The sequence below is a fragment of the Anser brachyrhynchus genome (assembly GCF_964034855.1).
Source record: "Anser brachyrhynchus genome assembly, chromosome: 5".
In the NCBI taxonomy this organism is placed as follows: domain Eukaryota; kingdom Metazoa; phylum Chordata; class Aves; order Anseriformes; family Anatidae; genus Anser; species Anser brachyrhynchus.
In genome coordinates, this window is record NC_137699.1 from 21,534,052 (window position 1) to 21,560,928 (window position 26,877).

General features: G+C 37.8%; 1 protein-coding gene across 9 annotated transcripts in view; it reads right to left on the reverse strand.

Annotated features, from left to right (window-relative positions):
- Positions 1-26,877, reverse strand: part of AKAP6 (A-kinase anchoring protein 6) — a 294,771-nt gene that overhangs the window by 223,678 nt on the left and 44,216 nt on the right. The window contains exon 3 of one of the 9 annotated variants that reach the window (XM_080592639.1): positions 9,086-9,130. The exons of the other annotated variants lie outside the window; for them this stretch is intronic. The gene's annotated coding sequence lies outside the window, so the exon portion shown is untranslated. The remainder of the gene's footprint in view (positions 1-9,085; positions 9,131-26,877) is intronic. 9 annotated transcript variants of the gene reach the window in all.

Sequence of the window (26,877 nt, forward strand, 5' to 3'; positions counted from 1 at the left end):
ATCCATGCTACACTGATTCCATTGCTGATTTCATACACGATTTAAGAAATGCAACAATTTCACAAAGCTTTCAAAGAACTGAATTCTAAGATGGCCAGTTTATATTTTTCTCTTTATGTCAGTCTCTGTGAACACATTTCTGAAACTCTTCTTTTACGATTATCCTACTATTACATCCAAATATCAGAACAAATTGGACAGGAAGCACAAAACTTTTCATTTTGCATTGCTGGGCCTCCTATGTGATGTGTGTTGACTCTTAGAGAGGGTATCTGAAAAGGAAGATGATGACGACTGAACTCATGCAGGATACAGACCAGAGACTTGTATAGTAATGCCAATTTTAAGCCTGAACAATAATGGAAAACATGATTAAAATTTAAAATGTGACTGACTTGAATTTCATTAAATAGCCCATACCAAAGGCTTCAAGGGTAGCAAAGCCAGACCACAAAGGATTATCTGCGGAAATGCCACCATGGATGTTTAAGTTCTTGATTACATCTATAAATCAGGAACTTAGACACTGCAATGACCCAGCACGCTCTTTGGTATCTGCTGATTTTCTTTTTAATGCAAGGTGAAGGAAAATGTGAAACTTGCAAGTCTGAAGAAGGTATGAAATTCTCTGGACATTTATACTCTGCGTAAATGCATGAACTTCCAAGACAACTTCCAATCAAGCAATAAGAAAGCAGATGAAACGCACTTAAGGTAGATATGATGTAATGTGCATGAGAAAAAACAATCCTAATTGCATACAGCACCATGGAGAGAAAGAATACTTGGCTCCTTTTAAGCTAAAGGAAATAAACTAAAGGAAATATCCCGTACATGCTTATGTAAAAACATAAATACTGTAATGTATAGCAAAGTCTTGCTTGAAACAGTGCATTAAATTTACACTCTCCAGGCTCATATCATTTTAGGTTCTCACTTACAAAGAAGCAAGGAGACTAGATTAAAATAATCCCATTACGTTACGAGGTGCATCAGAAAAAAAAATCTACACTAGAACATATATAGACACTGAAAAAAGTTGTTTAGTGCCAGATTTATTCAGATATAATGACGTACTCAGAAAATCAAACATATTGGGATGAGTAGTAGTGTTTCCTGTCCATTTCTGATTCAGCACAGGTTTGCCCTGCAGTAAGAAACAGTGACTGGGTGATGTGGTGGGAAGAGATTAACATTAAAATGGACAAAGACAAATTAGCTGCTTCATATTAATTCATCGTTACTTCAGCAGCCTTTATTAGCTAACTGCACCCAACCACCTGAAGGCATCTGTTGTCCTGATTTTCACTCCAGAATGTCAGCAGTGCATAGAACAGGCAAGTTTCATATGCCAGTTCTTCAATACATGTGGGTGGCTGGTTTTTGTTTACCTCCCTGGACAAACCACGCTTGCCTGTCATGCTAGTGGCCAGAAATAAGCAAAACATTTGCAGACATAACTTAATTTTTCCTTTCAGCAGTGACACAATACAAGTCAGGTAATGAAGGGTGCAAAATAAATACTCTTGGTCCCTGGTTCCAAATTTTTCCTCTGGAGAGATAATACAAAAGGTCTTCTAATTTGGGAGACAGCAAAATCCAGATTAGGTTTGGCTAAATACTAATCTGGATTTGAAATGGTGTTTAGTATGCACAGAGGTTTGTTAACAAGTATCTCCTTATATTTTAACCTATATTGAGGAAGGAATTTAAAATTAAGTCCCTACATTTTATAGCAACTTCTTCAATTGTTCTCATCAGCATTATTGCTAAAGACCTAAGAGAGACAAACATCCTACAAGGACGTAGGAAAAGAGTTTGATCATCCTCTGTTCATACTCTTTGTAACCATGACCTTTGATGTAAGAATGTATAGATGTTGGAGCAACAGTTTGATCACTTCCAGTTTTACCGAGAAGTGATTTTACTGTGTTACATTAAGTAATACCTTTTTTAATTCCCTTTTCCTGTATTTGAAAATGGGGTAATATATGTCTATTTTAAATAGCATACTTAAATTTAACTAAACAATGTTTACCAAATTGCTATAGTGAGCGCTCTGTTGCATAGGATAATTGAGAACCGGGATGGAAATAAATGGAAAAGCCTATATAATGCTACTGTTTCCACAGTGAAACTAGAACCAGACCATATGTCTTCACTCTCCAGTGTGTTTGCTTCAATCCAGTGAATAAAACAGCAATAGTTCATAAACAATACACCTACATTCATGCAGTGCCACCAGAAATCCTAGGAACCAGGAGCATTAGGGTGTCTCATGCAAAGTCAGTTTTTCCAGCGCTGACCCTGAGCTAGACCTCTGTTAGATGCCCATAAGCTGCTTAACCAATGCTGAGAGGCACCTCCTTCTCTGAAGTATCAAGCTCCATACATAGCAAGGCTCTCAAATTTGCTGTCATTAATTGCTCTTTGGATTCACCTACTTTTTCTGATGGTTTCGAAAGACCTATATTCTTCTCTTTATTTTAGATATTTAGTGTTTCCTCCTTTTCTTCCCCAAAACAACAACAAAAATGTTGTGGTTTTTCTGTTTCTTGTTTTTTCCCTACAATTACTGGCAGCTAAAAAATGCAGTACCTTGATGCAAGCAAATTTCACTAAGCCAATGCTCTTTTCCAGGTCTTTCCTCAAAGCCAGTATTTTCATGATTTCTCCTATGATAGCAGAATGAAGGCATTGATGCAAGTCTTAGTTCAAAGTTACATTAAATAAAAATAACGTCTTTCACTTCAATCTCATACTCCAGTTTAATAATAAATACATGCTAATCACTTAAGAGAAATCTTAATATTATTTCACAGAAAATTATCCAGAGGTAAAACAAGTGTATTCCTTTTATCATGGGAGATGATTATAAGCAATTCATTTCTTGTATCAAGCAACATGACCTCAGAAGAGGTCAGACAAGTAGAACTCGACAACCTTACGGTAGCCCATTTTCAAGCTGCATCATTTCTTTTCTTCTCATGCAACTGGCTTGGCTACACTAAGGTTTGATTTTCTTATAATAAAGATTTTTGAAGCAACTGCTCCTTTTGGGGGAGAGGTACGATGCAGCTGCTGAGACCAGAAAGCCTGATCCATTTTGAAAATCATTATTCTGTATTTTATGAGACTCAAGACTGTGGCCAACTGACCCTGAAAGTTCTTGCCATCGTGCAAAGTTTAACTATAGATAATCTAGCTTTTAAATATAATATTTACACATCATAACTTGAAGAACACCACAGGCATTCCTTTTGTTTCAATATGGGGCTTCACAGAAGACAGCTAAGCTCTCTGGAGCACAGACTGCTTTTCTGTACTGAGTCATACTGAGGGTTCTGTTCTAGAAGGTTCTGCTCCCTTATTTTGGTCCCTGGTACTACCTAATATCAATAATACATCATAAAATGCACACATTCAGTTATTTCAGGCATTCACTTATTACAGTAATAGGGCACTGTAAAACATTTTCTTCATTTGGGGATTAATTTTTAATACACATGAAAGTAATAGACTTCCTGTACTCCAAGAAGGAACCATGGCTTGGGTAACTATTCTGCAAACTCTTTCTCTCTCCATCAGTACTTGGATAAAATCCTGACCTTTGATGTTAACTTACTGGTCACCTAAAAATAGATATCTAGTTGTGCTGTGCTATCAGTTGGATGACACCATTACCCAAGATAACAAGTACAGTTGCTTTGTCCCCTTCCTTCACATTGTGTAATTTCACAAGGTCATTTACAATTGACTCATTAGTGTCACAAAGGCATTTGCCCATCCCCATGCAGAATTATTATTTCTGGATTACACTAAGTGACAGAGACAAGTTCTTTTTCTCCAGATACATCAATACTGTTTTTGTACACGGAGCTTTCTAGTTTCACCATCAAAAACACCACCAATTGTCTGATCTCATTGCACCTTACAAATTTTGGAAAAAAAGCTATATTGTAAACAGTATCATGGACATCTCTAAACAGGGTTCAAGCATCTTTCCAACCTAATTTGGCACCTGAATTTTTGTCAACTTTAAAAACACTGGCAAATGGAAAAATTTATTCTTATATTCAAAATCTGTTTCAACACCACTGATAGCAGACAGGACATTTTTCAGTATCAAATTCTCTCAAACATTCATTTTACACACTTTTATTAGTACACAAGCACATAATATACACCAAGGCTACCCGTCAGCACTGTTATGGACCACATCACCAGAGACAGATAATTACAGTTCTGATCTTTGATTATTGTTTACTAAAACCAGCTTTATAGAAGTCAATAACATGAAAGGAATAAGAAAGCAGACTTTCAAGAGCTCTCACAGCCAAATACTAAAAATTAAGGTGCAAATGTTTCTATCCTTTTAAGTCACTCTCAGCCACCTAATGCTTTCTTTTATCATAAAGAAAGATGGCAGTCTCCAGCCACTAAAACTGCTTTTACATAGGAATAAATGGTTTTGGATATTTGTGGTTCAGATGCTTGGAGCCTAACAACTCATAAAGCATTGTCTTTGTTGACTGCTGCACTACTCATAAGCTATGCTTATTTTGTCCAGACAGTTGTGTTCATTCGGGTTTCTTATCTTTCTCCTGATAGAAAAGATACAAGTTCTAAGATTTCTCTGAACGTTTTCAAGTACAGAGGATTCTCCTAGCAATGTGACCAGGGACTTATATTTCTTATATTTTAATTTTCAAGAGTCAGAATTAATTGTATTGCCCAAGTAGGTACAATTTGCTTCATAAGAATTGCTGGAGAGTGACGGATCTTACCCTGTCTGCTGCCACCAGCAGGTAAGACATTGACATCCACACATTTTATGAACAAATGAGCTGCAGACTTCTTATGCTTTGCACATAGATGGCATACTTCTTTGGTAAATCTGCTTAACACTCCCATCATTTTATTAATATTTTCATTTTTCTAATACTGAACAATTCACTAATATGAATAAACAGATTCCATAAAGAAGTCCACAGGATGCCCAAGCAATTTGATATACAATTCAACTTTTAGATCAAGCATCTACACAAACCATAGGATCTTTATACATTCTAAGGAAATACTGGTATGAACTTGCATTTTTCTTTGGTTATATTTCAAGTCTCTCTCTATATATAAATATATATATATATATATATAAATAAATTCAGGTAGTTCCAACTCAGAGACTTCTTCACCCTACTACCAATTAAGTGTGCAGTACATGAAAGGGGAAGACTATTATATAAAGGCAGAATGGAGAAACATTGTTCCCACTGCTATTTTTCAGTTTTATTTTAGATATTCTTATCTTGTATGATCTCCAAATATTCGTTAAAAAACATTATTACAATGGAATAGTGCATACTTCAAATAGTACCCTTTCATCATTGTTTTGAACATACTGTTACAAGTCAATCTCATGTCTTAAGTTTATGTCTGCATTTTATTCACAGACATTTTTACACCACAAAAGCAAATTATACAGACAAGAAGAATTTCTCCAGGGATCTAGGTAAACACACAGCTATGAACTATACATATGCAAGAATGTGTTTAATATTTCACACATCCAGAGAAATATTATAATGGTAAAAAGTAAAAATAAATAAATAATTTATGGCCATTTCAAAGTTGTGTGCATCGTACATGAAGACAAACTACATACATATATATATATATATTTATCCCAGGTGGATTTACTGTAATAATTTTTCTCATGTGAGCAGCCCAACTGAATTCATACAAAGTAACGTGTTTCCTGGTATGTTTCCTAACCTCAAACAGCAAATCCATATTTAAAATGTTATGTATCTATATGTTATATGTACCTTTTAGTCTGGAAATCGGGATTGAAATTCCATAAACCTCTCCCTGAGCCATATCTTCCCCTTTTTAGGTTTGTAACATTCACAAAAGGGAATATTTTTAAGATACTTATTTGTTTCTGAACTAGACCAATGATTTCAGAGGAACGTAAAAAGTTTAACTCCCCCCTCAAAAATAAATAAAACCCTGTAGAACTGTTTTCTCAAGGCTATATAAAAAATTAACAAACATAAGCCTTTAATTCATTCACTCCTACTACGTAATTTCAAAAAAAAAAAACAAAGTCAGTGTTGCTTTAAATATTTAATTGTATATTACCATTTAGGGCTTCTCTCAACATAAATTAGAATATTGACTTTTTCTTTTTGACTTGAAATTTTGGCTACTCCAGAAAGATAAAAAAGCAAACATGGTTTTACAGACTCCACAGTACCCTGAACGTTTAATATAATCACTTGGAAAGGCTCAGACCTATATTCTAGCCACTGTACTGAAGAAAAGAAAGTATATAAAAAGTACAATTAAACCAGAACAACTGAGAAATCTCCACCCAAAGCACCTCATAAAGTTCTGCTTAAAGCTCTTTCTTTGACAGTGGATGCCACTTCCAAGAAGGAGGAGAAAGTAAACCTCCAACTTGGTTTATGATTTCTGTAATCGTCATCAGTGTATGGAGGAAAAACCACCACCATGGCTTTCTTTTACCGAACATGAGAAAGTGTTTCTCCCCTGGGCACGTGGCCTCAGATTTAGCATGTGTTATTCACTCATGTACTTTGAGTAGCCAAGCCTTCAGAAAAGTGGTCAGGCATACAAGAAAACCAACGTCCTACATTCTTTCATACACAACATGGAACTGGAAGAAAAAAAAATCTTGAAATCTTGAGTTGTAGAGTGATTGTGACTAATTTAATTTGGACAAGATGTGAGGTACGTTCTTGTCCTTATTATCCTTCAGTGCTAACAGAAGAAGCAAACAAACAACCATTGCTTAACTGCTTGAGCAAAGTAGCAGTAAGGAGACAACCTGTACTAAATAAGTTATCACTAGAGAGTTCCTATGTATGATTCATTAAAGTTATGGCCTACTTAAGCTACGTTCTGGGTATATTGTTTTCTATCCTGCGCTGTCCATGGATATTCATCTTGCTGTTTGGGAAATGCATAAGCAGCACCTGACCCTGATGACCAACTTATTCAGTGGTAAGGAGTGGAAACTCAAACAAGCAGCTGAAATAAATTTGAGGGCAGTTGGTGGCAGAGGTCCCTGAGGTTTACCTGTTCTAGGTCAGCCACTAGGGCTCCAGAACAGAGGAGAAAAAAAAAGGAAAAAATATCCATGGTCTGTCTTGTAAATACAGAAGAGGCTATAATGAACTTCAAATATTCTGGAGTCTAGTAATAGAAAACAACAAACATGGATGTTCCAGCTGCCAGAAACTACCAGCAGAAATGATGGAAAATGCTGGAAATGTCTGTGTTCTCAACAGCTGTGGAATTAAATGCTGTTTATAGAGCCTGTCACAAATGATGCTATTTTTTCCAGAAAAATCTTGAAAGCAGTGAAAAAGCTAAGAGGGAGGGAGAGATGAACAGTCTGTTGGGAAGGTAATTTTCTTTGCAGTTGCCAAAATCTGATAAAATTAAGTTGACATGGATGTTTTCTGCATCACTCTTCTTCTAATTGGTAACTACACCCCTTGATGATATTTTAAAAAGGAACAGATGCTTCTGGTTTAAACAAATTTATTTTGGAAAGGCAAACTGCATCATGGATGAATGGATCTGTTTGTCCATTACGTTCAGAAAATTTGATTTTAAAAGGGTTACAGATGATTCTTTGTGGAATGAAAACTATGTTACTCTGTGACAGCTTAAAAAAAGCTTCTTTAAGCATGAAGTAGTCATTTATGATGGACAGTGTCATAAGATAATTGCCTTTACCAAGCTTGTTCTTCGTGATCAACATTTTCAGGAGGAACAAATCGTGCTCTGATAAGGAATGTTTGTCAGGTAGGGATTTCTGCAACATGGAAAATACTTTCCCTCTCACTAGTGCTGTCATTCACAGCACTGCTCATCTACATTCTTCATTCAGACAACGAACAAGCCATGTCAGACAACTTCACTCCATTCCCAATTCTGCAGTTTGTTGAATAAGCAAATCACCTCTCCATGCCGTTCTTTTCTGTACTTTGACAAGCAAGGCCCTCAGATCAGAAAACTCTTTCTAGCATGCACCAACAGTAACAAAATGGAGCCGAATTTTAACTGGGAATTTTAAGCACTATGGGTAATAAATACTAACTTGCTGTGAAGAAAAGGGTAAAAGGAACCTAACAGCTGCCCTGAGCATACAGTACTTACCATCTTCCCTCCAGGCTGCCTGAGTTGGCTCTCTAGTAGCAATGACACAACAGTGGCACACTTTGAATAGAGAAACAGGAACACCTTATTTATGAAGGGCAACCCAGTTTCACTCCTGTTAAATAATTAAAGTGGAAGACATACATTTGCTAAACAGGAACTGTTTCCATGGCTCTTTCCTGGGAGAAGACTATCCCTTATCACTTGCTTAAGAAGTAACATGAAGTTATGAACATAACTGTCAGCTCCTCCAATCTTAACTCCACCCTTCTTGACATCAGTGATTTTTTTTTCCTTTTTTACTGTAATATGCTTTGCAATCTGTTTGAACCAAACTGGGAATATGAATGCTCATGCGTACATGTCATAAGTTACATCTAGTTTGCTCTCTGGACTGATTTTTTCCTGGAAGTCATCGTGTCGTTGCAAGTTTCAAAACTAGTTTATTCCATTTAAATTATCATATTCTAGCATTTAGCATAGTGATTTTATCATCTAACCTGAATACAAAGGGTTTTCCCATAGTTTTGATCACATCTGTATTCAGATTTGTATTTTCAAGTCTGTATAATGTTACCATGCATCTAGACCAGGGATTTCTTTGTGTTATTTTCCCTTCAATATTTTAATTACTGTATCTGGCTTAATGAGAGTTTTGGCCTATGCTGAAGCTGTTCTGAAGAAATACCAAATTATGTGTTTAATTATATAAATTGTCCAGCTAGACTTGTATGTGATACCTATTTATGTGCCTAAGTACTCAGCCATGTCAAAGCATTTTTATAGCTAAAGAATCACCCAGATTCATCGCTTCATTTTTGCCTTTTGAACTTCAAAGATTTTGTCAGGTGAGGAGAATTAGAACCATATTGGTTTTTTTTGAGCATATCACCCCTTATTTTCTGTTTTCTCAGGTACATCCGGAGTGATTCAACACCTGTAAGTGAATTTAAAAAGGTAATTACTGGGATTTATTATACAAGTTGTTTAGTGTTCGTACTTGACATTCTAGACAATCCCAGTCACTTGTAATGGAGCTGACTGGGAAGATTATAGCAAATAAAAGCAAGTAATATGTTGCTTTATACAAAGACTAACAAATATCCATGACAGTAAAATTTACACAGACTTTTTACAAGTCTGTTACATGCAAATTTAGATGTTTCCTTCTTTGGAGTGCCAGGAAAGAACCAGAACTGCAAAATAAATCCTAGATTTTCTTGATGCTGTAATTTACTTTTTGTGTTCATTTCCAGCCTTCCGATGATAGTGGACTTGTATCTCTCCCTGTTTCTTTGAAGAGCACATAATGTAATAGTGTTATCATCTTAGCAGGGACTACACTTGATACTATAACATAGATAAATAATGATATCACAAGCTAGTTTAACATCCCTTTATACAAGCCATAACAGTATGTGTAACAAGAAGGTAGTTATAAAATCTGCCATCCAGTAGCTCAGCAGTGAGAAAAATTTCCTTTCCCAAAAGTTGTTTGCTGTATAAAGGGAAGGTCTGTAAGCATGTGGCCAGTAAGTAACAGAAAAAAGGGTCAGTCTTGGAAGGATGGAAGAAAAATAATGTAAAAAACGCGAGTCTCAGAAGCAACTCTAATAGTCACTTCCCATAGAGCTTTTTTTCTTTGATAGCAAAACCAGGTGTGTAAAGTTTCAATTTGCATATATAGTTTAAACTTATTATGTTTGTACTCATTCTGAAAATTCCCCATGTGGTTTTATCCAAGCTCAGTATTCCTGTGCTTCCAGCAGTTACATGAACAATTTGTTCAGACTGCTTGAAGCCTCATTAAATGTCTGTGGTTAAATAGCTTTCTGTCCCTCCCCTTGTTGTGATGCTCATATCTATTTGAATTAACTTCTCACTCCTAAAGTTAGTATATCTTAGATTCTTAAACCCTCTGGAAACCAGCGTGGTATCCAGTAATTCTTAAAGTCCAACTAGTTTCCCTAGCTGTTGCATCCCATTGATTTGAAGAACTACAACTCATTCATTCAAACATCAGCACTTGGGACCATACCCTTTTAATCTCTGATATATTTGCATGGGACTGATAGCTGTGACACAGGAGCTATGGGAAACCTGTAATCTTCCAGCCAGAGACTATATTGGGTATTTTAGAGCAGAGGCTGCTCTTACCTTGGAGACAGTCCCTCTCCACTATATCTTCATAATCCTTGCTAAAAATTTATTTCCTGCCTAGCACTATGAATTGCATCCATGCCAGCAGCAAGCCTTGCACAATTTGCCAGCAGCATCAGGACGTGCCAGAACAGGATGTATTCTGTCCTTGTCTGCTGAGGTGCCCACCAGCTACAAGCATTGGAGCTGGTGCTGCTCTCGACCCTCTGAAACACCTATTGGCAACGGAATGAAGCCCCAACAGTCCCTAATACTGTGTGCCCACATAACACCTCTCGTTAGAGCATGTTTTCTTCTGCTCAGCTGCCTTTGGCTTCTAATTGTGTCCAGCATAATTAGAATCCTAATTGAATCATAGAGTAGGACCCTGCAGCCTTATGTCTTGAGTCTTGTCCTGAGTCTCTTTCTACTTAGGAAAGAGGAGAATCCTCCTTGCAAATTATGTCCAGCTGGAGATAATCTTCATCAAAACTTAGGAGAACTATGTTTTCAGCAATCACTGAGAAACACACATTCCTCAGATATAATGCGTATTACCTTATGAACAATTAAATATGTTCTGCTAACTGACAGATTCAGTTTGGAGAAATGTGGTCCTATTTCAACTGTCTGAAATTCCTTATTCCCTATTGTTGCTTTCACTTTTGGTTAAGGAATTTGCTGTCTCTTCAAATCAGGTATGCTGTCCTGTTCATACTCTACCCTATCTGATTGCACATATAACACTAGAGGCAGCGAAGACGAGCACAGAAACACTTTTCAGCTTAATTCAGCCTGTACCATTATTCAAAAGGATGAACAGTACAATAGAATATGTTGGAAATTTTGAGTAATATCATTTAACAGAAACTTGAGAAGATTTCCTTTGTGTTACAAAGCTGTTGAATCTCAAAAATATTTTCACGATGACTATTATCTTTTCCTTGAATAGCAAAAGTTTCAAAATTAGTTACACACTGATCTTGGGGAGAAAGTGAATAACCAGTGTAAAGAGTGAATGTTAAAGAGAAATGAAGAAACTAACATCACTGATGTTAAAATAAACAAACCAAGCCAGGGAGGAAAGGGTGCATGGATTTGACTATGAAGTCTTCCATTTGGTAAATTACAAGTGTAGTTTTAAATGATTTTAATCACAAACATCATGTGGATATCAAACAGTGCGGATTAATTGCATCCCGAATGTTCATTAATTAATAACACTAACTGAATGTAGTTGAATAGTCATCCTACAAAAATGCCCCAAGTTCCAACTTCCTACAGGAAAGAAAAATGTCATACAAGGCTAGGAAGTCCCAACCCACACAGCAGAAAACAGTTACAGCACTTCCAGCTATGCAAGACATGCAATCGTTTTTGAATCACACCGACATCAAAACTCACTGAGTATTCTGAAATAACTCACTCACACAGTCCATGCATGTATGTCACCAAAACACATAATTGAAATACAAAGATGTAATGAACTGATAAATTCTGTTCAGTGCTAAACACTGGATGAACAGTGCTAAAGGAGTATCAGCCAACTTCAATTCTTTAAATATAAATCCACGTTAAACAATCAGAAGGACATAGCTGTACCAAAGGAAGAGATGAACTTTGGCATTTGCACTTACTCCCTGTAGAAGTTTTACTGCATACCTGGTTTCAACCATCTTTGGTTGTTTGTGAAACCATAATTTTACAGTACTATAGCACGATAGCAATTGGAATTCTCTTCTGCCACACTAATGACCTTATTTTATCCTGATATTGCCAAACAGCAATATCAGTATAAAAATTAGATGTTTGTCTACCAGAGATAAGGGATAGTACTGAATATTAACACAAAATGTTAACTGAAACGGTAACTCCTTAAAATAATATGCAGTGACAGCCTTTCCCATCGCTTTGTTGCTCTGAATTTCTTTCTGGTTGAACAGATCCAGTCATCTCTAACAGATACAAGTAAGACACGCTTGAAGACAGAAAATTCATTTCTTCAGTGAGGAAAGAAGAAACAAGCTGAAATAATGCAAGTTTTCCCATAACAACCTACCCACTTTTTGAAGTGATTACTTGTATTCAGGCACGTAGGCAGGGTTTCCTGTGGGAAGAGTGAAGGCCTGTTAACCCCAAGGTCATGCTTACAGCAAGGAGGGGTACAGCGCTGGAGCCCTCCTATCTTGACAGGATGTGCAGGGAGATGAGGGGAAAAAGAAGGATGGAGTTTTATATCACCACTTCCAGACAGAGTAATTTCTTTCATATTCCCATTCAGAACCAAGACTTTGGTCTCATCTCTGAAGCATGCCATAAATGAGATTCAGGGCATCTGCGCAACTGTTGACAACTCTGGGATGGAGACCGTGCAACCTCTACAGAGCAGCAGAACCCTATAGAAAAGATAAAACTCGTCTCTGCGTACAACAGCACTTTTCCTTAGGCTAAGACAGACTGAGTTAATCCCACCACAATGATCCCTGGCCTCGCTATTTTTTCAAAGGCAAGGCACACATTCTCATATATACAGTACTAGCCACATTTATCTTTTTCTCTTGCTTTTTAAGCAAGAAGACGGGTCTTCCACTACCTTAGTTCTCCCTGATGGAAGAAAGGTCAGAGAACACACTAGACACCACAAGCAGGTATTTCCCCTGGCTAATGACACTGAAAAACACATGCAGTGATGTTATGTATGACATCAGAACCTCAAAGAATAAAGCAGACTACACAACTATGACATTTATCACATTTATTGCTTCTGATTAAGCTATGTTCCCAGCCTACTGAAAAGTGGGATGAGAAAGCACTCATTCTTTCTAAGTCTGTGAACAATTTTAGCTCCATTCTCTACTGATATAACACACTAACTGGTAATTATAAGTCAAGAATAATAATGTACTTGAGTAAGATAGATGATTAAGCACTGTGCTAAACACTGATAAAGCAGGTAGCATTTATTCAATAGGAATCGAACTTGTATTAAAAAGACTTAAGAAACAGGTGGTTAGCTGAGGGATCTTGGGAAGAAGCATTTGGTGGGGAATCAAACAAGGCTGTTTCAAGTGAGACTCCACAGGGATTAGTGCAAGGCCCAGTACTATTTACCATTTTCATCAGTCGTCTGAAAGCAAATACAAAAACACTGCAGATAATGTTTGCAGATAGACTGCTGGAAAGCTGAAGAAGGATGAGTACAGTTCTGTTACAGCAAGGAGTATTTCCACGCTTACACGACTGCAAGGAAGAGAGCCTCACTGGTGACTGAGGTCATACTTTTTGTAAACCAGCCCCATCGAATAAAATGTATTTTAATCCAAGCAAATGTAGTTTCACACCCAAGATCAAGGAATGAAATGAGTAACTAACATATGGGGGAATCTTGATTCAGGAATGAAAGTAAGGGTTGCTAAGGGCAAACACAAAATGAGTACTATATGTTATGGTATGAAAATCTGGGTTAATAGGAATTTTGGAACAAAACAGGTGCAAGGAACAATACAAAAAAACCTAGCCCTACTTCTAATTACAGTGATAGTGAGACCTGTAATGGAATGCTGTGGGAAGGCATGGTGTACACATGAAAACCTGGCATGCACATGGCAAAACCCATTGAAATTATCAGAACGAGAGAGGTGTTCAAAACTGGAAGACTCAAGATGTATCTGTTTAATGCAATACATTTTCTACCAAGAGCACATGAACATTGGAAATAAGATGCTTCCTATTATAAAGCAGAAGAACTCAGGTTCAAAGGTTGAAGCCAGGTGGGTTCAAACTGTAAAGGAAATCTCCCCCAGTAATGGTGATTTATTGTGATAATCAAACTACTGAGAAAAATGTGAGTTCTCTACCTGAAGCTGATCAAGAATGGAAAATGAGTTGACTGGTTGAAAGACCTGCAAACATCCAATAGCATTAAAACCTAGGAACTATTTAGGAACCAAGAAAGTGTCAGAAAAGACTGTCACAGACTGTCTTCTGAAATTGTTTTTAACTGCTAAATCAGAAGAATGAATATTGAGTACAGAAATCTGAAGCACTAGGCCATACCACGTTTCACAACACTGTGGCAGAGAATGCTGAACTACTAGGAAAATAAGCACCTGAGTTCCTCTGATAACGCCCTAGAGTTCTTGTCTTATTGTCATTACTGTGCTGAGCAGCTGAAACCATCTCCGTTCTATTGTTCCTCTCCCCCACCAAGTGAAAATATCCATGAGTAAACACATGATGCTTTGTAAACAACGGGTTTTGCCATCTGGTAACATTGCTGAAATATTTTCTTTTGCTGGAAAGAGAACATTTCATTTCAAAGCATTTCTCAAAAGAAAACAGTTTAAAATGAAAAGCAGGAGATTGTTTTTGTTGTTGTTGTTTGTTTTGTGGTTTTTTTTCCTCTGTATCTTTCTATATTTCCTTAGTTGGAAAGTTCACTGTGATCAAATATAATGGGGGAAAAATGACCTGGATTAAGAATTTTCCTTGGATACAGCAAGCAAACACCCACATGTACTACATGTATTAACACTGCCAGAACCAAAAACCATCTGGATTAGGAAAAAAAATTGTACACTTTATACCATACCAAAGCAGAAGAACATAGTCCAATAAATTTCCAAGCACTACTTTTTCCAGAACTTCAGAAAATAGATAATCAAAGTATCATCTTCAGAATAGCCTTTTAATACTCTTTGCTGAAACACAGCTGAAACAACACAATTACTAGTGCAGTGAGAGCCTGTTCTGGATGCTGTCGTTTGGACTCTATCTCTCAGTGCATCACACTGGTTTGATTCAGCCCATTAGTACTATAAAGTTCCTGACACTGAAAACAAGTTTCAAAAGGAAGCATTTATTTGTAATAAACTGTTCATAACTGCAAAGAATAGCTCTGCTTCCAGAAGCGCAGAGTCAGAAAGACAGGAAGTGTTAGTCTGCATAGCATATCCCATGAAAACACTGACATAGTAAAGAGACCTCTCATTCCGTTTCTTCTCACTTCTTTATCTAAGGATTAAGAAACAAGTTCATAAAAGGAAAGGAAAATAACTTGTATTGAACTTCACAGAACCTAACCTCAACAATGTTTCCATGAAGAAGAAACTACAATTACACTTCGTATTTCTTTTTTCCTCCATATGGGACATGCTCATGGAATGCTCCCGTTCAATTCAAACCATTTCTGAATGGACTCTGAAAACCCTGTACTTACAATCATCGTTTCAAAGGCATTAAAATATATTCTATAATTACAGCAATCTTCTGGGTATTGCTGCATTCTGTGTTACTTAAGGTTTCATTTTGCTAGCCATTTTTTCATTTGACATAGAAGCACTTGAAAATTCACTGTCTCACCGAACTGCTCCATCTTTGAAGAGCTGCGGACTTGTTTATACAAATATGACTCTAGGAGCAGCAATCCTGCCCGCAGTTCCTGTAAAGCTGCTATGACACACCATGTGATTGTCAAATCCCAACCACCATATATAATATAGGCTCAGTTTAATCCATTTCAGAATGAAGGATTTATATCTTCCCTTCTACGCTGCATGAACTGTATGTTGGATCTCTTCCATGGAGCTTCACAGAAAAGAATAGCAAAGCATGACTCATAGCCTCGAAAAACAACGTGACCCTGTCTTGGGGGAAAAGTACATGCAATCTATACACGATCTGAGCTGACACCAAGCAAGAGAGCACTGGCACAGCTAAACAGTAAGAATTTATATCAGCTGTCTTTACCACAGCTTTTGTTTGACAGTTCCACATTGCTTCTTACACAACTGCAGGTATAAACAGCCCCAATGCATTTTGCATCCCAAGCTCAGAAGCTTTGCTCTCAAGTTGTTGGCCATGGCCCACAGCAGGCAGAAACCCTGAACTTACCACAAACCCACATTGCTTTGCTAAGTCCTAACATCTGCCATTGCCTGATTTTCCTATAATACTGGTATCTTCATCTGAAGGTCCTTTATAGCCACCTTTACCGGCTGTTCAGCTATCACTTTCAACAATACATCAGAATGTTATTTGCTCATTAACACAAGTTCTCCTTATCAGCTAATTTGCACATTTTAAGGTTCACTATGTATTATACCTCTTGAACACAATGCAACCATTTTTACTATGTTCAGCTAAAAAGTGCCCTTAACACCGTAAACTTATTAATCACTGTTTCCTCCACACACATTTTGCTTAAAAATCTTCATTAAAAATTTATGCAAAACTTCCTGTCTGCCTAAGTGGCTCATCAGTAAAGCAAACATTAATAAAAATGCATCTCCTCTACAAAACAGATGTTGCAAACAAGCCTTGAAAATATGCATTTTTATTCGTGAAAAACAAAACACATCAGAAAAGCTCTAAAATCTGGACAGGTGATTCCTCCTTATCTGTGTATGTCTCATATCTATGAATACTCCTCCAGAATGTTATTCCTACAAAGTTTGTCTGAAAAGGAAATTGTGGTAGTTCTGTTGTGTCGCTATATCTATGATAAACCTGTCACTAGGATTGATACTGCATATACAAAAAAAAAAGGAAAAACTTTTCTGTACTGATGTGAACAAGCCCCATCATTAATGATATAAGATAGTAAGTACATTATCCACCTTACATAGTTCGTACATAGTTTGATTTGTAATGCAATGTATAAATTCAAGGTAATTTTGCAAAACCGGTGTAAAATAAAACACGTGTAACCAAAATAGTAATTGCTATAGTAAACTCTAGCAATATAGAGTGCTGCATAAAATTTATCTGAAGATAGGCTGATAAAAACAGTCACATGACAAGGCTAATCATAGCTAGTTTGTATTATACACCAACAACATACATTGGACTCTCTCCTTTTCATGAATTTGTTTTTGTGTGTACATGTCTATATTCATAGAATGGTGTATTTAGAATAGAATTCATATATAGGTGTATACCTGCAGAAATGCATATTTGTTCTTTTGTTCAGGTCACTGCTTTTTTTTCATCCCTTACTCATTCTTCCTTGGACATAACACTGTTTTTCCCACAATACAGTATCTTGATCTGCAGCAAAAGTTTGTCCTTCATCCTTCCTCTAGACCACTAATATTTCCTTTACTATAAACATTTAACCATTTAACCAGAGAAAAGAGAATTCAGTTTGCCTACATACTACAATCTGAATAAAAACAAGCAAGGGCAATAATGAGAAAGAATTTAGCTTTCATTCAAAATTTCACTGGTGCACATGCAAAAAATAAGAAACTGAAGATGAATACATTTCTTTAGCAGTTAGTTTTATTTATTACATGTTTTAACTGAACTCTTGTTTTCTAATGTAACTCATATCTACAGCTGGGTTCTGTCAACTACCAACTCCATCAATCACAGCTAGCTCTTGTGGCTTATCACATCACCTCAAAGAGGTGAAGTTTGTTACAAAAACGGGAATGGACAGACAGGTTTTTTGTTTTATTTTGTGTAGTTTTATTTGCCTTTTTTGTTTGTTTGGGGTGTGTGTGTTTTGTTTTTTTTAAACAGACTAAGGTTTGTGCCCTTAGATGCAAACCACTGTTTAGGTAGTTCTTTCAGAAACTCCTGTTGCAGCAAAATCAGATCTAAATGTTTATATAATAATAATTTTTCTGTTTTGTATTTTAATCTACTGTTGTTTCAACAGTTTCAGTTTATTATCATGCCACCTGTGCTCTACAACAAAACACTTCTGATCAATGCCCTACTACTTTTTTAATGTTGATGATGGACACGACTGGATACAACATGCAGAAGCATAGAAAAAATACGGAGCTTAATAAGTCAATTCCAAACTGTCATACTGTGCCCTCAGCCAGAGATGAGAAGGGGTTAGTTATTACCCACATAGATAAAAAAAAAGGATTGGTCAATAAGCCAACAAAATGAGATTATCATACCTGCTTCTGGCTGTAATAGCATTTTGATGAGTAGCTTTTGATTGCCTGAGATCATAAAGTTATACAAAAATCACACAACCATTAACATTATTCAAAAGTATTCCAACTCCCTCGGAAGTTTATGAGACTCAGAGCAAAGTACTTTGCATACATTCATTCAAGTAAGATTCACAAGAGATGTCTGTTCATTCAGGTGCCAAATTCCAACACCTAGCTGCTAATTTGCATCAAACTAACCCAGCTCTAGAGGAGTCTGAAATCCTTAGCATCTGGTAAAGTCTCTGAGATAGCTACATTCCAGTTCCTGAGCACATATACAGCCACCTAACTCTGTACAGTGCTCAGCTGCTGAGCAGTTGTCTCAGACCCCAACAGGATGCAGAGATTCTCCAGGGTCCTCCATATAGCACCTGCGCCAGGAGATGTATGTGGTCCAAAATTTCAGAGGCTGAATGAGGACTATTTTAATCAAAGCTTGAATTTACAAAAGGTGATAGAAGTTGCTTTCTTGGGAACTGAGATTTAAATGTCCATAGTGGGGAAGGAGCATGAAGGCAGATCTCCCACTAGATAGCTTATCCTCTGGTGACTAGCTTGCAATCTGAGCTCCTTCTCTCGAGCTGTTCCATCTGGCTGTAATAACCGAATACACACTGAGCAATATGAAGCACAGGAACAACTCTTCAACCTTAAGTTTAAAGAACCCACAGGAGACTGACTTATATTTCGTTCCCAAGGTTCAATTTATATTAAAGGAAAAAAAAAAACAATAGAGATGGCATCATGAAATCTTTTAGCTCACTTCTTACAGCTTCATACTTAGAACATTTTCCTGGGAAACTGATTCCAACCAGTCATCCAGTGTGATTATCTGCACATGGTGTGAAGAAGTGATCACCTCTTATTCCATGACAGAAAAAATACTAGTTCAATGCAAAGTCATGACTCTCTGAGGAGACATCTACGTCTGAGCTAAAGGAAGGAGTTTGAGGTCACGTTTAAATTACAGCTTTAATTTTGTCACAGTTTTTGTTTTGGAAGTTTTGTTTAAGCAGCTCCTTGCTCAACATCCTGGACTCCATCAAATATATTTTAAGCCTCTGTGCCCCTGGAATTTGAGATTATCAATTCTAGAGGGCAGGAAGGCTTTTGAAGTTACTTAGCAACCTTGAGCAATATTGTCCTGTTCTCTTATACTCTCCCATTCTCCTGCTTTGCTGCTCTAGAAGAAGTGTAGATCAAGATAAACATTAGAAATTTCACAGCTATTCAAAGTTTTTAATACTCATTTACTTCTCTCCCTGTATATTATCAGGTGGTCCAGCAACTTCACATTTCCCATCATCCTGCCTCTGTCAGTCTCCACAACTCTTTCCATACCCAGAAGCACACTGTAGCATTACGACTAATAAAAGTTAAGAAAAAATCTAAGCAAAGACACTTCAGTATGACACAAAGAAAATAATGCTGTAAAATTTTGTACGTTTTGCTACTGCCCTGTTCAAAAAAGTACATATATTTTGGCTTCTGAAAACCCTCCTACTGCTACCCTCAACCACGGTCATATCTACCCGAACTGTGCATGCCTCTCCACAAGCATTAGCATGCCTCTGAGCTGAAGCACTGCCTTCTTAGGCTGTTCTCGCCACCTGTAAAAAGCATCTGCTTTGTAATCTCTGCTTCTTTCACTTAATTAGTGTTTCTTGTTCAACTATTCGTTTATCCTGTAGAAGTATCATAACAATACATATCTGATGGGGATTATTTTGTTTTAAAATCACTGGCTTTTTGTTTATAAGAGGAGTATCCAGGGGTGTAGGCAGTCTGCTAGTATTTTCTTTTTTTGGTGTGTGTTTTCTGTGGTGGTGGTGTTTTTTTGTTTATTATTTTGTTGTATGCTTTTTTTAACCTTTTAAAAACACCAGTAAAAATGCAATAGCCAAAAGGCTAAACAGAGGTGAGTAGTGTGCGGTGCAGATGCTCTTCAGTGGAAGGAACAATTCTTTCTTTCTGAATAGAATCATGGTGGCCACAAACACAAACAAGGGAAAAATAAGTAATTTTAAAAGCTTAGGCCGATTTCTCAAGCAGTGAAGTTTTTAGGAGGCTCTAGGCAAAATAACGTAGCTGCTTTAACTCTAAAAAGAAGAAACTGCAACAACTGCCTGGCTCGCTACTTCTGTGGACTGTCCTGCAGTTTCAGCTTCAATAAAGCGAAGCACGTAAGAAAACCCTGATGCAAAGCAAACAGCTGTCCTTTGACAGTATATGCAAGATACCCTGCATGGGCCAGAGCAAAGGTGACAGTCATTTGTCGGGGAAAAATCTGTACAGGAAATAGTGCTAGCAGGCAACTTGGAAGCAGGGCCAGGCATTGCTCAGAAAGCTCCCTTCTGATAAGGCTAAAAACCCAGCTGTCAGCTGCCTCCAGCTGCAGACGAAGAACCACAGGAGTCACTGTTTGGGAGAGATGGAACTTCAGAGGGAGAAGGAAAAGAGACCACAACTGCACAGAAGGGCAGCTTAAACTGCTCTGCCATGCCCCACCGTACCTCAGGGACAGGCTGCCCACAGGCAAAGGTCTGCAGCAAGCAGGGTGGAAACAGCTGGACATTGGGATGGAGAGAGCAACCCTGCAAGTCCCCGAAGTAATAACACATGGTGTTGGTCCTCAGTCTTGTTAGCCAGCTGTGATGGCCAGGTAGGAGTTTGTGTTCCTCCTATTCCTGGGTTTCAGAATGCTCTCTGAAATAGGGATGCTTTTTCTAAATTAATGGAAACACCAGCTGAGCGTGAGGCCACAGTGTGCCAGAACGGAGCACACCCTGCCAGGGATCTTGCTTCTGAGTAACAGATATATTATGCAAGTGGTAGGAGCAACGGGGCATATTGCAAAGATAGGAAGAGAAGAAGAGAATCATATATGCAAACAGTTTGCAAGCATTAACTTTGTGTTTGTATATATAAAACAGGTTAAGAGATGCCAATTTTTTTTTCCAAGTACAAATACAAAGACAAATCTGTTTGTTTAGATTAACAGAAGACTGACTAACATAGCTTTGACAAAACTTTTCGTAAGTGCTTTCCAATATACACAAAACCAGCATCACACTGGTCTATGTTTGCAGTAAAGCTTTAAGGAGAAAACATAGCAGACTTCACATAGCTGGTAAATTTTGCTCACACAAACACAACTGAACCTCTTAAAAGCCTTAGCTTGCTTTCTTTGAAACATACTCCTATCAGGCAAGAAATTGTGGGCTACCATAGCACATAGGCAACACACCAATGAAGAAAAAAAAACAAATCCTCAAATTGGCAACATTTGGCTTCATACACAAATAGGTCATTCTCTGATGAAACTGCACCTTATCTTTACAACTATAAGCTGCTTGCATATAAATTATCTGCATCAAAATGAAATTCAGGACAAGAAACCTGCATACACACAACTTGAATTCAAGGCGATAAGGATAGTTCATTTTATGAGCAGTTACCAAACAATCAAGATTAACTAATGAATTGATATGGGGGGGGGGGGGTGGGGGGGGGGGGGGCGGCGGTAAAAGACTTCCGTAAGGGTACTGGAACTAGAACACTACATTGTAATACCAATTAGATAAATAACAGGTGGTAGGCAAAGAAATTCTCTGCCAACTTCAGCATTACAAAGAAGGGAAGAGATCCTCACCATGGGTTCTCTTAGGCACAGCGTAATTCTTAAAAGCAGGACCACTTCTCTGAATGTGTTTAACGAAACTTCACTGGAGCATTTCAAGTTTGTTTCGATACCTAATATTTCAATAGAATTTGAAAGGCAGGAAAAGGCAGGCAGAAGAAAAATGCATTCAGATTTTCATAGGAAAACTCCACCAAAAAAAAGACCTTTTTGTTTTCTTACAAAAAAAATGAAGGTGATATGTCACAAACTTGCCCATACATACATGTGCGCTTCACCTGTTGTTTGTGAAATAAAGCAACTCAGCCTGCTCCACAAATAGAACAGTCTGTAAGGGCACGTGCAAAAAGGATGATAACAGCCCAGCTGACAAACAGCTCTAACCTGATGGTATATCCTTGTCCTTACTTATGAACTCTAACCAAACAAGTTTATGGAAAAGCACAAAATGTTTATGGCAGTAGGGCATGAAATTCAGCTATTAGAATAATAACCAAGTATTTGTATCAAATCTTCAGCACAGAGTTTCCTTTTCTCATCAAATCTAAAATCACAGACAAAAAAAACAGTATTAGTTTAATTCTATTAAGTACTATTTATGACAATTGCTATTCTCATTGATTTTCTAATTAATCACTTATTTCTGAAAGCAAGAAAGCCTTTGGAAGGTCTGCCTTCTGAAAAGGGAAGAAGATATTTAATTATATAAGCAGCTTTTTTGCAACACTGATATTGGTGCTAAGTCTACAGAAGAGTTACAGGATATCTGCACATATCATGCTTGTCTAATGTTTAATGGATCTGAATTTTGGAAATTGGTTGGAGGTAGAGAATGAAATAAACCATAGGAACTATTTCAGCTGTATTTTCTATGGAGAGTGGTTTGGGGGAAGTTATACGACCTGTAATGATAAAAGGGTTTTTACTTCAACAAAAATAAACCAATAATTTTGGGCTTAAATACTTGCATAAAAAAGAAATTCTTAGGGAATTGAATGTTCCATCAAGAAGCACGCAGTCTGAGGCTAGAATGCTGTTTTGTGATACAAGAAATCTTGTGCTTTTTGTGAGACGCTTTTTCCTCTTTGTTATTTTCACAACTGCAAAGGGATCATCAAAACATAAGAAACTACATTCCTGCTCTCATTTCAGTGCTGAGCGCAAGAATTAGCCTTGGGAATTTCAAGGAGCAATGCATGGCAAACTGTAACTAACTCTTAAATTTCACCGACAAGACCATACTGCCTGACCAATTATGGAAGCAAAAACACACCCATGGCATAAGAAGCCTCCTGCAATATCACGTTCTTACTTTTTCACGCCTAAGTATTGTTTTCAAGTATTTTTAAAGATGCTAAAACATTTAAAAGAAATTATCTATTATTATTAGCACTAGAAAAAAATCTGTATTTTCTTTCACAAGGATTTCATTTTTTCAAAAAGGCTGTTTCCTCCCCCCGCCCTCGAAAAAAAAAAATCCAGAGAAAGTTTAGTCTGAGGCATTTATCCATCTGGAAAACTTCATGTCAAAATGATGAACTTTCATCAAGGTTTTATACACCACTTCACACAGATAACCAGAAAAGTCAGCCTTCATACATATATATAAATGCTTTTATATCTTCATGTGACCATCCAGGCACAAGTAAACAGGTCTTGTACAGGTCAACATCTTAATTTTTCTTATAGATTGTATTTTTGTTTGAATGGGCACAACTTACATATCTGCAATATTTTCAACATCTTAAGTATGTTGCTGCGACCTGGCTATTCCTACTCCCCACAATCACCAGATAGCCACTGGATGAGTTAAATGACTAGGCTTTTTATCTATTTTTTTGCAAAACTACAAACTAAACATACAAGAGAGTGAGGGAGACTTCAGAGTGGAAGAAAAGGAGTAAGCTCAAAAAAAACCATAACCCCCTTTGAGGTTGATCCTCAGAAACAATTAGGTTAATAGAGGCACACTGATTTGCTCCACTTGCAGAACTAGTTCAAGCTTGTCTTTAAAGATGCAAGAGAAACACACTGAACTTTGTTCCTACCTGGACCTTGTTCCCAGTCATACCCCATTCCTAGCTAAAATTGCAGTGACAAACACGCACCACGCTCCTGGGATTACAATGCTGCCAGTACTTCTCCTGGTAGAGTTGAGAACTACCTGGATCTCATTTCCTAGTCTTAGTGGTGATTTTTTGTCTTCCAATCTCATCAGAATATTCATATATACCTGGTTCTCTGTTCTGCATCATAGCTTTAGCTACAAATCCAAGCCTGCACACACCACCATCTTCAGTGGTTTCTTAGCACTTGACTCTTTTGATGAGTCAGAGACCACTGCTCTGGGTGGTATCCAGCCTGCAATTTGAACATAATAGGTTTCCAGCATCGTTTAAGCATAGAAAAAGCATTCTGGGATCACCATCTCTGCACACGTAGCTATTGAACATGACCAGAAACATGCATATGCTGTCAGCATTTTCACCACTTTTGCTGCACTAGTGTAAATAGCACATAGATATCACTGATTAAAATGCTAGCGGCTGCTCTACGCCAATGTTCCTGTAAATGCTAATACCAACACAGCTACAGTAGAGGGAAATAGGAAGAAATAAATAAATAAAGCTTGAGATAAAGAACACATTCCCTTTTAAAAACAGTTTTCAGTGAGAGTTAATTTTGGCTTTTATACTGCTGTTATCCAAACATACCTTCTGTTCAACACAAACCTTTCTTACTGAAGTTAGTACTTCACCACACTCCAGTAACAAGTTAAGAGAGGTATCCGGGGCTGGCGCCCATACCCACTGTGCTGACAGAGCCATGGCTGAGAATATTTGAGGAATACAGTAACAGGGAGAAAAATTAGAAGGCATTAATTACTGCAGCAAGAAACAGGTAGGTACGTTACTAGTTAAATAATAATGGAAAGCAAATCCTGCTTTTATTATAACCTCATTTTGTTGATGAAATTAGAGCCTGGAGAATTATGGCTTTCCACTCTCAACTTTCAGACGTTCAAGACAGAATTGAAGCTGGAAAGACATTAGGTGCAGAAACTGCTGCTGTTAGGGAGAACCACATGCAAAAAGTAGCACAAGCAAAGCAGAAGGTACAAATACAGGTATACATGCTTGCGCATTCAGTACACGTGCTTTCTAAAATCAACACCAGCACTGAGGAGTTTTCAGAAAGACCCTAAGTATTAAGGCCACTATCACCTATGCCACTATTCAAATCAGGAACTTTTCAGAGTAATCATATACGCAAACAGTGATCAGTAACTTTTCAAGTACTGCAGGCCTACAACACCATCGCATGTTGAAAGGATGTGACAGAACCATTCATCTCTGGTTCCTAGTGCTTTTTGTTCAACTCACAAAACTTCCTATGGATTAATCTCTGTCTAAGTCACCAGACAATACAGAACACTTCAAAGGAGACTCCTGAAAAGCCTCTATCCTTTTCCAGTCTGGAACTCACAGAAAGTGACATTTTGGTCACACAGTGCAACTGCTGCCTCAGTTACCACCAGGATGGTTTCTAGCTACTGCAGGGTCCCTGCCCTGCTGCCAGCGTAGCCGTTCGTGATTTCCATTTATCATCTCTTATCCTGTTCTGTGGTCAAACTGGTTCCAGCAGTTTCTGAGCAGAGTCCAAGCCTACATCTCAGGTAAATAAAGAGCCAGCATTTCCTCTTTGCTGGAGCACAGTAAAATCACAGGGCAGAATTTCTCCTCCGCTTCCAGACAGAATAAGAAAGTTCTGTTACATTGCTTTTCACAAAACCCCGCTCCAGCCCAAACAAGATGTGCCTACAGGACCAAGCGTGTCGGCAACAGGAACAAGAGCGCTTTGCGAAAAGAAAAATGGCTAGAGGCAAGCTGCTGCAGGAGCTACAAAGAGAACAGCCAACAAGTCCAACCAGCTCCTGGAGCAGCACAGCAGCCAGGGCTGGGCTGCAGCTGAGCGGGTACTGCAGGAGGATGTAGCAAACCACCTTGCCCTTTATCGCAGTAAGGAGAGGGAGAGGAGAAAAGGCAATGCTGACAACAGCTGAGGAAACAGCAACCCAGGGAAGTGCTGAAGCACCTGCTTGGCAGCAAACAGGCAGCAGCAGAAAGTACCCACCGTGGTGAAATAGGACAGGGTTATGCTATTGTATCACACCTCCAATTCACTTTCTACCTTAATTACAATTAATTTTCAAGGTCCTAAGAGAAATCCATGGCCTTCCACACTGCTGCTCTGGCAGTAATAAGGATTAAAATCAATCCTTTCTTCCTTCGGCTCCCCACCAGGAGCAAACATATGGCTTCTGAGAGAGTTTGCCCCATTTCCCATCTGCCAGTGACCAAACTGCAGGTGGTGAAGCGAAGCATTGTCACCCCTCTATGAGAAGGGGGGAAGAGATGTTCTCAAAGCAGAATGAACTGATTCATCGAGTAAAGATTTTTAAATAAGGAAAAATTTTTAGTACACCAGAACTTTCCATGTTATGTGTATATATATGTATGCATAGGTGCATTCACTGGGGTTTCATATAAGTTTTCTATCAGCTTGTGCTATGATAACCTTGTCCTCTGCAACTGAAAATTCCTCTTTTCCAATAGAACACAGTGTAAATTCTTATACAGTGAATTTTCACTTAAAGCAATTAGTCACTGTTTTCAAGATTGTTTTTTGTCATTACTTTAGTTTCTTGCAGGCACCACCACATCTGGTTATGTATGAGGTGGACACTCCAATCGCCCATGCTGCACATCCTCAAGCTCGTGAGTTTGATTACTCCAAAAGTAGCCATATTCCCCTAGTAATAAGTCCCACTGATAGGTTAATTTATTGCCTTAAGTAGAGTACTCCGCTAACACAGCATTACTGCTTTAGCGGCCTGAGCTCACCATATTATATAGTGCAAACCTATTAAGTCCACTTAATGTTATTTCA